Source organism: Aquarana catesbeiana, linkage group LG08 (genome assembly GCF_042186555.1).
Source record: "Aquarana catesbeiana isolate 2022-GZ linkage group LG08, ASM4218655v1, whole genome shotgun sequence".
In the NCBI taxonomy this organism is placed as follows: domain Eukaryota; kingdom Metazoa; phylum Chordata; class Amphibia; order Anura; family Ranidae; genus Aquarana; species Aquarana catesbeiana.
The window spans coordinates 96,519,777-96,535,511 of record NC_133331.1 but is presented as its reverse complement, the minus strand read 5'-3'; the positions used below and the strand labels follow the sequence as shown (position 1 = coordinate 96,535,511).

Below are 15,735 nucleotides of genomic sequence, written 5' to 3'. Positions count from 1 at the left end.
GATGGGGAAGATACCCATACAAGTTCTTTAATGTCCATACAGGTACTATCGTTTACAGCTATTTATGAATGTGGGCTTGGCGCTTTACATAAAAATACTTGCACTTTAGGTTTATAGATGTAAAGGGTTTTTTTTTTTTTTTTTTTGGAAGGGCTGTCTATGACAAAGTCTGATCATTCAGCACCACTTAGGTATGGGTTGCATCCGGGGAATCTGATAATGTCACTGTAAAGCTCTCAGAAGTAGAAGTTTCCACAGGTGAAATATTGGGAGAATATAGTCTGGCCAGATGAGACCAAAATTGAACTTTGGATGCCATAATACACGCCATGTTTGGAGGTCCAATGGCACTGCACATCACCCCAAAAACACCCCCATACCAACAGTGAAGTTTGGAGGTGGGAACATCATGGTGTGGGGCTGTTTTTCAGCATACGGTACTAGCAAACTTCATGTCATAGAAGGAAGGATGAAAGGAAAAATGTACCAAGACATTCTTGATAAAAATCAGCTGCCATCTACCAGGATGATGAAGATGAAACGAGGGTGGACATTTCAGCAAGAGAATGATCCCAAACAGAAAGCCGAGGAAACTCTCAATTGGTTTCAAAAAAAGAAAATAAAGCAGCTAGAATGGCCCAGCCAATCACCTGACTTGAATCCAATAGAAAATCTATGAAAAGAACTAAAGATCAAAGTTCGTAGAAGAGGCTTGCAGAACCTTCAAGATTTGAAAACTGTGTGGAAGAATTGGCCAAAATCACACCTGAGCAATACATGCGACTGGTTTCTCCATTCAGGAGGCATCTTGAAGCTGTCATTACCAGCAAAGGATTTTGTACAAAGTATTAAATACAATTTATTTTAAGTTAGTGTGTTTAATACTTTTTCCCTGTGTCATTCCATTTTATTACACAGAACTTCATTTCTGAAATTATTTGTTTTGATTTCTTTGTATGTATGGATTGCATGGGTTGTTACCGACATGTGGTGAAAATGCCATGTCAATAGCACCTTTAGAAATATATTTACCTAGAAAAATGGTGACGTGTTCAATACTTATTTTACGCGCTGTATGTATATTGCATATGAGCAGAATTAAAATGGTTAATTTAAAGACACAGTTGAGCAGGGGTGTTGCATTTTGCCAGCAGTGTACAGTATGACAGATACGTAAAGCTATAATTTATCATTTTTTCATTGAGAGGGAAAGGCTCCATTTAACTGGTAAAGCAGGTCAGTTAGTTCGATGGTTGTGGGAAATGCTTCAGAGAGTTTTAGTGATGATACCAATCTAGGATGTTAATGACAGTAGTGTTAGAGAATAGATTTTACGATCTAACTTTCAATTACAGATACAGTAGCTGGTGCAGCAAATTAAAGTTTACAGTATACACAGGCTCTGTGCAGACACTAATCACAATATGAATAATAGGTTTGCAGTGAGTGCCGGTTTAATACCTAACAAAGGTGTATGTAGCGCTCAGCATCTTTCATACTGTATGTGCACAGAACTGTGCTATATGAACTGCTGCGTGTATAAATAACACCATGGAGGACATCATCAGCATTATCTAGGGCACTTTTACGCATGGCCGCTCTACTCCAAGAGTAGAGGATCATACAGTAGAGCTCGCTACTTCCACAAACATTCTTCCTTTGGGAGGCCTAGAAATCAGCTGGCTCGGGAATATGCCTAAGTGAATCATTTGGTCAATAAAGCAAGTTTTCCCGATGCTGCTGATCACAGGAAAGCCTCTATCCTATTATATTAGCTGACCTGACTAATCCCCGGCATCAAGTGAATACTCATAGTAGCCTTTGAACCTGCTTAATAAACTACAGAAATCTTAAGTGCCAAGTACTGTAAACAAAACTAGGTCAAGGTAAATTCCTACACGCATTGTCTAAACGAGGCACAAGAATTTACAATGAAGTATAAAGCCTGCCACTGCTGAGCTCCATATAAGAAAACACAAGCTCCCTAGATGTTAAAGTGGAGTTCCACCCAAAAAAAAAAAAAATCATTCATGTGCATGAAAAAAAAAAAAAAACATTTGGAGAAATTCTTTTCTTTTTTACTCACCTCTTTAATGCCTGTTGCTAGCGGGTCACTCGTAATCTGCCTCCTTCGGTGCCTGGGCTCCTGACGTCACTTCCCTCGGAGCAGGAAGGGAGATCAGCCCCCCCCTAGGCAATCATCTTTGACACGTGACAGGTCCCAGATGATTGCGCGGCAGTCACGGCGCGCGGCGTGGGCATGCGCAGTAGGTGCCAGGCTGTGAAGCCACAACCGGGCGCCCACAGGTAAAATGCTGGCCCCACCGAGGGGGAGATGAGCGGGGCTTCGAACCCCCGCATTGCTGGACCCTGGGACAGGTAAGTGTCTGATTATTAAAAGTCAGCAGCTGCAGTATGTGTAGCTGCTGACTTAATTTTTTTTTTTTTTTAGTGGGAACTCTGCTTTAAGTTGATCCTATGGCTTCAGCAGTTACAAAGTCAGTAATCTTATAGAATTGTGCAAAAGAGATCAGACTTCATCATGACTTCTTTACTCTGGAGGTCTTATTCAAAGACAGCCCTGGGATCCAGAGGTAGTCAAGCAACTAGCATTTTCACTAGATAGCTCAATTACCAGTACAGTATATGACATATACTGGCTTACGCATGCATTTGCAAATGTGTGCAGACTAAACCCCTGCTTTTAACGCATACATAAGACAGGTTATTTTGTTGTCTGCGGGTTGGTGGCAAGTTAAGCTTGGTTTTTCCCTTGGATTTACCCTTGGCCTTGTTTGTACCTGTTGTTAGCCTTCCAATGCTTCTTACTGCGATAGCCAGCTATAGATGGGAGCAAGTGACGTCTTTTTTGTTTCACTGTCGTGTTTTTTGGTCAGGCAACGCACTGACACCGTTGCAGCCATTGTGCTATATGCTGGGTGTTCAGTGTGCCCCTGTACCTTTAAGAAGGGGTGGCTCCCCTTCAGTCCACCTGCTCTCACCTATCTATCAGAATGCATGTGCCTCCACTGTGGGGACACTTATAAATTAGTGTCAGGTAGCACAGATACCAGGGTGCCTTGACGAGGCTCTGTGGCTTACGCATGCATTTGCAAATGTGTGCAGACTAAACCCCTGCTTTTAACGCATACATTAGACAGGTTATTTGGTTGTCTGTGGGCTGGTGGTAAGTTAAGCTTGGTTTTTATCCTTGGCCTTGTTTGTACCTGTTAGCCTTTCAATGCTTCTTACTGCGATAGCCAGCTATAGATGGGAGCAAGTGGCGTCTTTTTTTGTATCACAGTATATGACATAGGGCTGATCCACTATACTACCTGCTTATGTTTCTCTGGGACTCAAAAGAAAAGATCTCCCCAGTACTGACTACCCAGCACAGCCATAAATGGGTCTCAGTCAGCCATTTTTCTTTCAATTGCATGCCTGAAGAGGCATTAGGCAGAGGGAGAATCAGTGACTGCACCACAAAGAGTAGGCCTCCATAGAGGAGTGGAAAGACCTTTCCATTTGAGTCCCAGAGGGATGTTACCCAGGATAATTCAGGCATACAGTATCCACGCATTATTATTATACAGGATTTATATAGTGCCATTAGTTTGCGCTTTACAACATGAGGGCAGACAGTACAGTTACAATACAATTCAATACAGGAGGAATCAAAAGGCCCTGCTTGTTACAGCTCACAATCTAAAAGGGAGGGTCAAGTGATACAAAAGGTAATAACTGTGGGGGATGAGCTGATGGAGGAGGTGGAAGGACAGGCTTCTTTGAAGGGAAGGGTTTTCAGGAATCGCCCATAAGTGGACAGAGTAAGAAATAGACAAACAGATTGAAGTAGGCAGATCCATGGAAGCAAGCATGGGGGGGAGGTGACAAGGGAGCTAGAGAGCAGGAGGTCTTGGAAGGAACGAAGAGAATGATTTGGTTTTGAGACTAGGTTAGTGATGTAGCTGGGAGCCGAGTTGTGGATGGCTTTATAAGTTGTTGTTATCGGACGAAAAATACCGTTTTGAAGCGATCGTACGATAATCTGATGGTTAGTACACAGCTTTTGAGAGCCAATCACGACAGTTCATACGTTATTATTCGAAGGGACAAACACAAAAATCTTTTTTGTACGATACCAGATTGTACAATTTTCATTTAATTAGTACAGTCTTCGTCCGAAAATACAATATGAATACACTACAGTACATAACATCACTTCTGAATTTTTATTCTGTAGCAGTTAAAAAAAACGATCATTCGTCTGATAACTTCATCGTGTGTACGAAGTATTAATCCTGAGCTTGGAACGATTTACTGATATTCTTCTAAACGCTCTGGTCTTCTTTTGTGTTTTTGGTGTCTTCCAAATCTGGTGATGTGGCGACTGCCTAGAAAACTTATTGCTTTGAATAACGGACCTAAGATTGAATCACCATACTTCCCCCTGTATTTTTAGGAATCTTGAGGACAGCATCTAAAAGGGTGGGTATGGCTTTTAAATTTCCCTCAGAGGAACTTTTTTTTTTTTTCTTATTTACTAAAAGTGCCTATCCTTTCCACACACTGGCAGAATGATGGGGGTTGAGGGGTTCTTCTCCGCAACATGGCCAATGCTTGGAAAGAACATGTGCAATATTGAGTTTTCTAATTTATTCACAAAAAATAGTATGAAAAATCTCTTCTAGATTGAGCACCAGTCAATGTTGGACATTCTGTGTGACATAGCATGCAAATCTGAGTGGCATCCTACACCCTAACATAACCCAACTGTGCACAGCTTGTCATAAGTAGTGCCTTAGTTTTCTGCATCAAAAAAGCTCTTCATTCCCCAGAGATAGTACAGACATATACACTTATAGCACAGCAGTGGGAGGGGTGGGGGGTTGGCTTACTGCCAGTACTGCTGCATAGTGATCCAATGTGGGTACAGACAAAAGGCATAGTATGGGGTGTTTAGTGAAAATGGAAGAGGGTCCACCCTTCCACTGCAGGTTGTCTGGTTTCATAAAACCAAACTGCAAAGAGAACATTTCACTAGAACTAGGGTGGGGCCTATTTGGAACTGGAAATGTAACAGGAAGTGATGTCAGGAAAAAAGCGGTTGAAGAAGACGGGGAAGTGATGAGAGGAACCAAGACAAAATGGACAGCTGCACCTGAAGGAAGAACATGCAGTAGGTTCTCTGTGAGCATGAGATGGAAACAGACTAACCAGACGAAGATTGTGCACATAGGTCAAGTGATATCAATTAAAGTCAAAGAGAGGCCAGTCATGCATGGGGGGCCTTGTTCATTCTTCAACTCGTGGACAACAATGAAGATCCCTATGACATCCACCAAACAGGTTTATCGCTTGTTTTTAAACTCTCCAATAGGGTTGCACCGATACCAATACTAGTATCGGTACCGATACCGAGTATTTGCCCGAGTACTTGTACCTGGGAAAATGCTCCTGATGCTTCACCCCGATACCTTTGCATCCCGGAAGACAGTGGGCGGGCGGAGTGGGTGGGAGAAGGTGGAGCGCGGGTCCTAGCGCAGTGAGAGTCCTTGCAGCGGAGGAAGGTAAGCTTATAGGGCACGGGTGTGGGTCGCATATGCAGCCACATGCCATCCATCAGCATCGGTGACCCATCAGAATCATTAAAGGAAGTATAGGCCCGAGTTTCCGTCAGAGGCTGTACACTGCAACACCCATCTTGGTACACCCTGCACTCGGCCTCAGTAGCCTGCAGTCACAAGGCGGCAGCGGACATCTTGTTACACCCAGCCCATATACCATATGGGCTGGGTGTAACAAGATGTCCGCTGCTGCATTCTGACTAGGCTTACTGAGGCCGAGTGCAGGGTGTATCAAGATGGGTGTTGCAGTGTACAGCTCATCACTCATTATCGATTTTATTTTAGTGCTGCATTATTTTCAGTGCCATTGCCTACCAAACAGTTCCATCTATCATTGCCCATAAGTGCCACCTATTAGTGCCCATAAGTGCTGCAAATCAGTGCCCAGTCAGTGCCACATACCAGTGTCGCATATCAGTGCCCATCAGTAAGTGCCAGCCATCAGTGCTGCATATCAGTGTCCAATGTTGTGCTTTGAAAACTGTCACTTGACATTAAAAAAAGTATCGGTAGTTGGCGAGTACTTGGGGGAAAAAAAAGTATCGGTACTTGTACTCGGTCTTAAAAAAGTGGTATCGGTGCAACCGTACTCTCCAATGACCAATTATCAAGTGATGAATAGTGAGAGTTTAGGGCAAACTATGGCCAAACTTATTTAAATAAAATGACTAAATTAAGTTGCAATATTTTATAGTAGATTTTTCAGTGTACAGTTGTTTCTATGACATCATTAGGACAAGGTTACCCCTTTTCTCAAGAACAGCGTGGTATCTATAGCACCCAGCATAATGGCATAAAGCAGCTCAACATAGGTAAACATGAGCAGAACATTAAATATTTACGTAGCATTTCCCTGGGTAAAAATGAATGTGTAAAAAGGTTACTGGCTCTAGGGCACAGCTCGTTTATTTATTTGGATAATGTACTATGTTAAGAACTAAGCTGTGGGTAATAACCACACTGCCTCTAAGATCTGTGATATATCACAGAGAGATTTCTATGCAGGAAACATACAAATTAGTCATCAGCGTATGGAAATACTGTATGTCTTGGACAGAAACCTGGAGTATTAAATATAAAATTGTATAACTAGGTATCAACAGTAATGGTCTTTAGTGACATCATACTGGAAACAAAACAGTGATGCTGGGCATTTTTAAAGTGGTATCAAACCCTAAAATGTAATATATTACAGCTTACCAATCATTAGATGTGGTGGCTGCATTCCTTTTTAGGCACTTTTCCCCTCTGTTTTCACGTGGTGATCTGGCCAGTAACACACCTCCTGTATTAAAGTGCCCCCTCTCTGGATGAAGCAGCACAGGGGGCACATTTGGACAGCAGCACTGTCAGTCTGGGGGACGTGGAGTGTTATATGTTTAAGCAGATTTAAATACACTAACAAAATGAAGCCAAACTCCAGCTAATACTTTATAATTAGTTACAGCAAACTGTTTTTTCCTTTTGGGATATAGGTTTTATATTGATAAATAAAAGCTGATCATTGTCAGCACTTTTGTCAGTGGTAAATGGTTTGTTTCATCTCTGTAACTGACATATTCGGCAAGAGAGGTTGTTCTTTTGAAAAACAGACTTACTGGCTGGATCACCCGAGGAAAATAGAAACAAGCCTAAAAAAGAAAAAGAATGCAGCCATTTCAACTTAAAAAAAAATGTAAGCTGCAATATAACAAAATGTTTTCTTTTGGGTTTAATACAAATTAAGTTAGGCATACAGGCGTTTTTTTTTTTTTTCTGATGTAAATGCAGACCATTGTTTTCAAAGTGCCTATACAAACGTCAAGCAGCACAGTGGCTAAGTGGTTGGCACTTCCACCTGGCAGGACTAGGGCCATCAGTTCGAACCTCGGCATTACCTGCGTGGAGTTTCCTCCCGCACTCCAAAGACATGCTGCTAGGTTAACTGGCACCTGTCTAAATTGGCCCTAGTATGTGTATGTATAAATGTAAGTTAGGGACCCTAGATTGTAAGCTCCATGAGGGCAGGGACTGATGTAAATGTATAATATATATGTAAAGTGCTGCAAAAATTGAAAGCACTATATAAGTACCTGTAATAAACAGGCACATAAACATGCGCTGCATACAGATCAGTAACAGGAAAAAAAGTCAGTATTTTTTTTTTCCCCACATACAAGCACAAATACACGCATGCCTGAACAATGTTAAGCTGGCCATACATTATACATTTTTCTTATTCAATTTACTTTAGATTTATATTTAACTATGAAGTGCAAGAGCCTGCCTCAATTTGCATACAAATTGAATGTGTTTAGGTTTACCTAATATTATATGGTTTTGGTAAAGAAAAATTGAACAAGAAAATGGTATAATGTACAGTGTATGGCCAGCCTTAAAGTGGTTGTAACTCTAAAAAAAAATAAATAAAAAAAAAATTGATCCTGTTCCTTTAAAGCATGAACAAACAGCACAGTGCTTGTGCGGTGCAATTTGACCCTATCTATCATGTAAAATATCTGGCTGATCCTGCCTGGTGCTGCCCTCCCCTCTGTAAACTGACCAGGTTTATCATGGCTGCTGAGCCCTGACACTGTGGTCAGTTTATGTGCCTTCGTTATCTCCTGTCTCTGCTCTCTCTCCATCCCTCCCTGCCTGTCAGCTAGGGTCCGTGACTGCCCTTTCTCTCCTGCTGCTATAATACTGGTGTTTTCCTAATAGAATTCCCTGTTTTCCATTACGTTATGTGCCCCAGTGTATGTCCTTTATAAAAAAAATATGTAGGTTTAGTCAAGTCAAGCTTTATTGTCATTCTACAACACGTGAGGACATTATGGTAGAACGGAATGTTGTATCCCACAGAGCCACGGTGCTACATACAAATTAAACATAATTATAAATATACAAAGAATAAAACACAGCAAAGAACTTAAAAAAAATTATAAACCTCTACAAATCTGGGAACTACGTAACTGTACATATACTGTGTATTTCTAAGTCTTTGTAGCAGCAAGTATTTATAAGTGTCTAGTGCACATTCTAGAGTAAAAAGGAGGGGAAGTGAGATGTTCCTGGTCACATTATATAGGTTGTAGAAGAGGATTGGAGTTGAGGGCTCTCACAGCCTGGGGGAAAAAACCGTTGAGCAGTCTGACAGTCTGGGTACCTTCTACCTGATGGCAAGAGGTGGAAGAGACTGTGGGAGGGATGGGTAGGATCCTTCACAATACTAATAGCTTTGCTGGAGCATCGTGTATGGAAAATGTCCAGGATGGAGGGAAGAGAGACACCAATAATCTTTTCAGCTGTCTTCACTAGCCGCTGCAGGGTCTTGCAGTCAGAACTGTAGTTCCCATACTAGACAATAATGCAGCAGGTCAGCACCCTCTAAATGGTTCCCTTATAAAATGTAGTAAGGATGGGTGGAGGGAGACTGGCTTTTTTAAGGCGGCGGAGAAAATATAGGCGCTGTTGTGCCTTCTTAGTAAGTGATGTGATGTTGGTTGTCAAGGTAAGATCCTCTGAGATGTGCTCTCCCAGGAATTTAGTACTACTAACTCTCTCCACAGTCAAGCTGTCGATGGTCAATGGGGGGTGATCAACAGAATTTCTCCTTAAATCCATTACAACCTCATTTGTTTTGCTTACATTAACCACTTGAGCCCCGGACCATTATGCTGCCTAAGGACCAGAGGTCTTTTTCCAATTTGGCACTGCGTCGCTTTAACTGCTAATTGCGCGGTCATGCAATGCTGTACCCAAACGAAATTTGCGCCCTTTTCTTCCCACAAATAGAGCTTTCTTTTGATGGTATTTGATCACCTCTGCGGTTTTTATTTTTTGCGCTATAAACGGAAAAAGACCGAAAATTTTGAAAAAAAATGATATTTTCTACTTTTTGTTATAAAAAAAATCCAATAAACTAAATTTTAGTCATACATTTAGGCCAAAATGTATTCGGCCACATGTCTTTGGTAAAAAAAATGTCAATAAGCGTATATTTATTGGTTTACGCAAAAGTTATAGCGTCTACAAACTAGGGTACATTTTCTGGAATTTACACAGCTTTTAGTTTATGACTGCCTATGTCATTTCTTGAGGTGCTAAAATGGCAGGGCAGTACAAAACCCCCCCCAAGTGACCCCATTTTGGAAAGTAGACACCCCAAGGAAATTGCTGAGAGGCATGTTGAACCCATTGAATATTTATTTTTTTTGTCCCAAGTGATTGAATAATGACAAAAAAAAAAAAATATTTACAAAAAGTTGTCACTAAATGATATATTGCTCACACAGGCCATGGGCCTATGTGGAATTGCACCCCAAAATACATTCAGCTGCTTCTCCTGAGTATGGGGATACCACATGTGTGGGACTTTTTGGGAGCCTAGCCGCGTACGGGGCCCCGAAAACCAATCACCACCTTCAGGATTTCTAAGGGTGTAAATTTTTGATTTTACTCCTCACTACCTATCACAGTTTCGGAGGCCATGGAATGCCCAGGTGGCACAAAACCCCCCAAAATGACCCCATTTTGGAAAGTAGACACCCCAAGCTATTTGCTGAGAGGCATATTGAGTCCATGGAATATTTTATATTTTGACACAAGTTGTGGGAAAGTGACACTTTTTTTTTTTTTTTTTTTTTTTTTGCATAAAGTTGTCACTAAATGATATATTGCTCACACAGGCCATGGGCATATGTGGAATTGCACCCCAAAATACATTTAGCTGCTTCTCCTGAGTATGGGGATACCACATGTGTGGGACTTTTTGGGAGCCTAGCCGCGTACGGGACCCCGAAAACCAATCACCGCCTTCAGGATTTCTAAGGGTGAAAATTTTTGATTTCACTCTTCACTGCCTATCACAGTTTCGGAGGCCATGGAATGCCCAGGTGGCACAAACCCCCCCCAAATGACCCCATTTTGGAAAGTAGACACCCCAAGCTATTTGCTGAGAGGCATGGTGAGTATTTTGCAGCTCTCATTTGTTTTTGAAAATGAAGAAAGACAAGAAAAAACATTTTTTTTTTTCTTTTTTCAATTTTCAAAACTTTGTGACAAAAAGTGAGGTCTGCAAAATACTCACTATACCTCTCAGCAAATAGCTTGGGGTGTCTACTTTCCAAAATGGGGTCATTTGGGGGGGGGTTTGTGCCACCTGGGCATTCCATGGCCTCCGAAACTGTGATAGGCAGTGAAGAGTGAAATCAAAAATTCACGCCCTTAGAAAGCCTGAAGGCGGTGCTTGGTTTTTGGGGTCCCGTACGCGGCTAGGCTCCCAAAAAGTCTCACACATGTGGTATCCCCGTACTCAGGAGAAGCAGCAGAATGTATTTTGGGGTGTAATTTCACATATTCCCATGGCATGTTTGAGCAATATAACATTTAGTGACAACTTTGTGCAAAAAAAAAAAAAAAAAAATGTGTCTCTTTCCCGCAACTTGTGTCGCAATATAAAATATTCCATGGACTCGACATGCCTCTCAGCAAATAGCTTGGGGTGTCTACTTTCCAAAATGGGGTCATTTGGGGGGGTTTTGAACTGTCCTGGCATTTTATGCACAACATTTAGAAGCTTATGTCACACATCACCCACTCTTCTAACCACTTGAAGACAAAGCCCTTTCTGACACTTATTGTTTACATGAAAAAGTTATTTTTTTTTTGCAAAAAAATTACTTTGAACCCCCAAACATTATATATTTTTTTAAAGCAAATGCCCTACAGATTAAAATGGTGGGTGTTTCATTTTTTTTTTTCACACAGTATTTGCGCAGCGATTTTTCAAACGCATTTTTTGGGGAAAAAACACACTTTTTTAAATTTTAATGCACTAAAACACACTATATTGCCCAAATGTTTGATGAAATAAAAAAGATGATCTTAGGCCGAGTACATGGATACCAAACATGACATGCTTTAAAATTGCGCACAAACGTGCAGTGGCAACAAAATAAATACATTTTTAAAAGCCTTTAAAAGCCTTTACAGGTTACCACTTTAGATCTACAGAGGAGGTCTACTGCAAAAATTACTGCCCTCGATCTGACCTTCGCGGTGATACCTCACATGCATGGTGCAATTGCTGTTTACATTTGACGACAGACCGCCGATTGCATTCGCCTTAGCGCGAGAGCAGGGGGCGACAGGGGTGCTTTTTTTTTTTTTTTTTTTTTTTTTTTTTTTTTCTTTATTATTTTTCTGCTTTTTTTATCTTATTTTTAAACTGTTCCTTTCATATTTTTTTTTTTTAATCATTTTTATTGTTATCTCGGGGAATGTAAATATCCCCTATGATAGCAATAGGTAGTGACAGGTACTCTTTTTTGAAAAAATTGGGGTCTATTAGACCCTAGATCTCTCCTCTGCCCTCAAAGCATCTGACCACACCAAGATCGGTGTGATAAAATGCTTCCCCAATTTCCCAATGGCGCTATTTACATCCGGCGAAATCTAAGTCATAAAATGCTCGTAGCTTCCGGTTTCTTAGGCCATAGAGATGTTTGGAGCCACTCTGGTCTCTGATCAGCTCTATGGTCAGCTGGCTGAATCACCGGCTGCATTCTCAGGTTCCCTGTTGAGACAGGAGAGCCAGAGAAAAACATGGAAGACGGTGGGGGGGGGGGGCATTCCCTCCCACGGCTTGTAAAAGCAGTCTAGAGGCTAATTAGCCGCTAGGATTGCTTTTACATGAAAGCCGACCGCTGGCTGAAAAGAATGATACCAAGATGATACCTAAACCTGCAGGCATCATTCTGGTATAACCACTCAAAGTCGTGAATGGCGTACCTGAAGACAAAAAAATGGTTAACAATAAAGCACAGTAAACGGTAAAGTATAAAAAATTGCATACCTGAAAAAGCAAACATGATAAAACATAATAACAATAAAACATTGCAGAATAGAATACAGTAAAAAAGAGCAGAACAATAGAGAGAGAATAGAGAGAGAGAGAACAATAAAACAACAACAATTTTTTTTTATTTTATATATATATTTTTTTTTTTACACTTTTTTTGTAACTAACTTTTATAACTGTAACCGGTTCCAGGTTCGGGTCTCTCAAAATGCGATGGCATCTTGGGAGACCCTGTGAAAGTGTGTCCTAGTCTGTGCAATGCTGTACCCTACGCTAATACTCAACTAGTGAATGGTAGTGTTCAAAACATTCACCAATGCAAAGACCAGGATTGTCAGGACAGGAGGGACAATAATAGCGGGTGTCACGCCTATATCCGCGCTTCCTGCAGACACAACATCTTTTTTGGGGGGGTTCGTTGGGTAGGGGTACTCGGGAGGACATAAAGAAAATGCCTCTCATGCAGCCGACTGCATTTGGTTGGGGATGTGAATGGGGGAAGTACGGGCGCTGCAGAAGTGGTGGGTTCCCAATTAGGATTGGCGAATGCAGCAGGAAGGGCATTATGGGCACGACGGGCCTGTGTTTGTCTTCTTGGTGGCAGCGGGACACTACTTGTGCTTGCCACCTCATCAGCTTGAACTGCACTTATGGGACTCGCCACGTCACCAAGTGTTACTGCAGTGCTGGTTTGACTACGACCGGGGTGTACTAGGCCGCTGGTGCTTGCCAGTTCACCAAAACGCTACCAAAAAAACTGTTAGCGATCGCAGGGATCAAGGCCTGACTCTGCGAACGCTGCAGTTATGTGTTTAGTGTTTTGTAAGTGTCAGTGATCGATCGATACTGCACTTGGGTGGGCTGGGCTGGGCCGGGCGGAGGGGCAAAACACAGGTGCTAGCAGGTATCTGGGCTGATCCCACTAACACTGCGTTTTTGGGAACCCTAAACTGCTGGGGACGCTAGTATAGATCTGATCGGATCAGATATTGATCCGTTCAGATACTATACCACTAAGGGAGGTGTATGCTGCGTGCGTGGGTGTTAGCGGTACTGGCGCTAACCTGACGCTGCCTGGGGCTGGTGCTTGCCAGTTCACCAAAACGCTACCAAAAAAACTGTTAGCGATCGCAGGGATCAGGCCTGACTCTGCGAACGCTGCAGTTATGCGTTTAGTGTTTTGTAAGGGACAGTGATCGATCGATACTGCACTTGGGTGGGCCGGGCGGAGGGGCAAAACGCAGGTGCTAGCGGGTATCTGGGCTGATCCCGCTAACACTGTGTTTTTGGGAACCCTAAACTGCTGGGGACGCTAGTATAGATCTGATCGGATCAGATATTGATCCGATCAGATACTATACCACTAAGGGAGGCGTATGCTGCGTGCGTGGGTGTTAGCGGTACTGGCGCTAATCTGACGCTGCCTGGGGCGACGCATATCACCGCCGAGCGATCAGGGGGCTAAACCTTTATTCGGTAATAAACGGCGGGTGCCCTGACACTATAAAAAATAAACGAACTAACCAGCGTCAACCGTAACGTTTATACGGTGATCAGTGGTGAAAGGGTTAACTAGGGGGCAATCAAGGGGTTAAAACATTTATTAGATAGTATATGGGGGTCCCTGACACTATAAAACGCTGACGGCGAACCTAAATATTTACGTCCCTAACTAGCGTCACCAGTGACACTAATACAGCGATCAGAAAAATGATCGCTTAGCAACACTGGTGACAGGGGGTGATCAAGGGGTTAAAACTTTATTAGGGGGGGTTAGGGGGGTACCCTAGACCTAAAGGGGGGTAATACTAACTGTCCCAACACTGTAACTGTCACAAACTGACACTATGCAGTAATCAGAAAAAAAAAAAAAAAAAAAAAAAAAAAAAAACCTGCTGGTGTCAGTTTGTGACAGGGGGGGGGGGGTGATTGGGGGGGGATCGGGGTGTTTTGTATGCCTAGCATGTTCTACTGTGTGTGTAGTGTGTTGTGCACTTACATTGATGTCTTCTCCCCTCGGCGCTGGAACGGAATACCGAGCTGAGGGGAGATGACATCATTTCCTTTGCTGCTGTTTAGCATACAGCAGCAAAGGAATGTTCCCATTGGCCGGCGGCGATCGCGAGGGGGGGGCCACGAACGGATGGCCTCCCCCTCATCTCGGATCGCCGGGGAACAGAACGGGACCGCCTCGGGCGGCGGGGGGGGGTCCGATCGGACCCCCCACCCGCGGAAGGCAAATCACGTACATGTACGTGATTTTGCCTGCCCGTGCCGCTTTGCCGACGTAAATCGGCGTTAGGCGGTCCTTAAGTGGTTAAGGGACATGTTGTTTGTATTACATGATTTAACCAGTTGTGCCACTTCCTCTCTGTAGAGTGTTTCATCATTGTTGCTGATGAGACCTACCACAGTTGTGTCATCTGCAAATTTGATGATATGGTTGGAGCTGAACTTGGCAGTACAGTCGTGGGTCAACAGTGTGAAGAGCAGCGGGCTGAACACACATCCCTGTGGGGCACCCGTGAAAGGGTGGTAGTGGTCAAAGGTGCTGCAGCCAACACAGACTGACTGAGGTCTTCTGGTTAAAAAGTCCAAGATCCAATTACAGAGGGATAGGTTGAGGCCCAGCTGAGGAATTATTGTATTAAATGCTGAGCTAAAGTCAATGAACAGCATTCCAACATAAGAGTCTTTCTGTTCTAAGTGGGTAAGGGCCAGATGGAGGCTAGAGGATACTGCATCGTCTGTGGAACGGTTTGGACGGTATGCAAACTGATCTGGGTCCAGCGTGTTTGGAAGACTGGACTTAATGTGATGCATGACTAACATCTCAAAGCACTTCATCATTACTGGAGTTAGTGCTATGGGAGGATAGTCATTCAAACAGGACACGGGAGTCTTCTGGTGATAATCTTGGGGACGGTTACATCATCTATGCACTTTTTGATGTAAGCAGTCACTGTTTCAGTGTACTCTTTGAAGTCTGTATGATTGTTGCAAGTGGCTGCCTCATTAAAAATATTCCAGTCTGTGTGCTGAAAGCAGTCCTGCAGTACTGGGGTATGTCTGGCCATACTGTGATTTGTTTTTGAACTGGTCTCACAAGTGTAAGCAACAGTTTGTATGCTGGAATTAGCATAAGGCCCCTTTCAAACGGGGCTTTCCGTTTTCACAGACTCCGCTTTGTTGTAATATGTTGTAATGTTCACCGATTTATGTGGGACATTGTTGTGTGTATGTACACATGCAGTCAATATTGACCAG

At 42.8% G+C, this 15,735-nt stretch overlaps 1 protein-coding gene across 4 annotated transcripts in view; it reads right to left on the bottom strand.

Moving 5' to 3' along the window:
- The window catches only part of BTRC (beta-transducin repeat containing E3 ubiquitin protein ligase), a 324,424-nt gene that overhangs the window by 114,845 nt on the left and 193,844 nt on the right, over positions 1-15,735 (bottom strand). The window lies entirely within an intron of this gene.